The sequence below is a fragment of the Gavialis gangeticus genome, unplaced genomic scaffold (genome assembly GCF_001723915.1).
Source record: "Gavialis gangeticus isolate Ggan-Ray unplaced genomic scaffold, GavGan_comp1, whole genome shotgun sequence".
NCBI classification, from domain to species: Eukaryota; Metazoa; Chordata; order Crocodylia; family Gavialidae; genus Gavialis; species Gavialis gangeticus.
This window is the reverse complement of record NW_017729032.1, coordinates 215,607,805-215,609,156: the sequence shown is the minus strand read 5'-3', so window position 1 is coordinate 215,609,156 and position 1,352 is coordinate 215,607,805. Positions and strand designations below refer to the sequence as shown.

General features: G+C 41.3%; 1 long non-coding RNA gene across 1 annotated transcript in view; it reads right to left on the bottom strand.

Annotated features, from left to right (window-relative positions):
- The window catches only part of LOC109303375, a 31,864-nt gene extending 31,524 nt beyond the window's left edge, over positions 1-340 (bottom strand). The window contains exon 1 of the long non-coding RNA XR_002099078.1: positions 173-340. This is a non-coding gene — a long non-coding RNA (uncharacterized LOC109303375). The remainder of the gene's footprint in view (positions 1-172) is intronic.
- Positions 341-1,352: the final 1,012 nt, after the last annotated feature.

Genomic DNA, 1,352 nt, shown 5'->3' with positions numbered 1-1,352 from the left:
CTAAAGGGCTGAGATAGTGGTGCTTAGATGTGAACCTGGGAATTCAGGGAACATTGGTAATTCACATTGAATAGACAGATAGCTACATCAATCAAGTCATTTTGCATCTCACAAGAAACATGTCCCCTGCCACTGTAACAGCATCTTACCATTTAACCATTAGTGTACTTACCTTTCCAACACTCCTGTGCGGGACAGCTGTATTATTATTCCCATTTCATAGCTGAGGATCTGAGGCACAGAGAGAGGCCAAACAATTTGTCCAAGGTCATAGCAGAACTGGAAATAGAACGTAGGTTTCTTGAATTGCAGACTGATGCCTGAACCAGAAAACTCATCACAGGGTGATCCAGTTGTAGGAGCAATAGCTTGCTAAATATTTACATTTATAGTTGAGCAATAAGTTCCCCTGGGGCAGCACTTCAACAGTGGTGATAAGAAAGGAAGAAAGAAACTATAGGATCGCAAAAGGTAGCTGCCTGGGATTCGTCAGCACATCAAATTGTGGCATGTGATAGTACAATACATTCCACACATCTGGACTTCTCTCTCCACACAGGCATATAGGTACAATTGCACTGAGCGTTCTGAACTCTGTAACTCCCTGCTTCAATATATGCATTGCATATGGTTTAACCATTTTAGTGTGCTATTTAGTAAGCGCTGGTTAATATGCCACTCCCTGAAGAAATGCAAATAATGATGCGTTAATTGGAGAGGAGAGGGGGCCGGCAGGAAACTAGGATAATGGTGAAATAAACCAGAGTCGCTATTCCATAGGTAAATTAACCAGAATTTACTATAGATTTCTGTGAATTAACAAACCAGTTGTTCTAACCAAGTGGTTCTTTCATCTGGTGGGAAATGACTCCCAAAATAAGTAGTGACTGCCCTCTACTGGTAGAAGTCCTAGCTACTCAGCTGAGTTAAGAAGCTAGTTTAAAGCCCAGATTTACAAGTGCCCAGCGTTACAACCTATTTAAATAAAAGGTCTAAATACCTTTCCAATTCAGGCTCTAAGAGCTGAGTTCAGAACAGGATAAAAGAATGAGACCAGTGAGGAGACAAAGGAGTGACGACATCAACATCTGGAATCCAAACTGGAACTGTACAGCCCATCCTAAAGTTAGCCATGTTAATAAGTATTTCAGGCAGAGAGAGAGACAGTGACAACCACAAGAGCTCTACAAAGTGTAAATTGCTGCCAGAAGAAACAATAAGTAGAAGAAAGAACATTGCTTCAAGAGGCCTGTGTTACTCCACTGTGTTCAGTCTGTGTGCGCAATACATTTTCTCCTCAGGTGCACGTGCTGATTTCATAGTTTCATAGTTTCATAGTTTCTAGGGTTGGA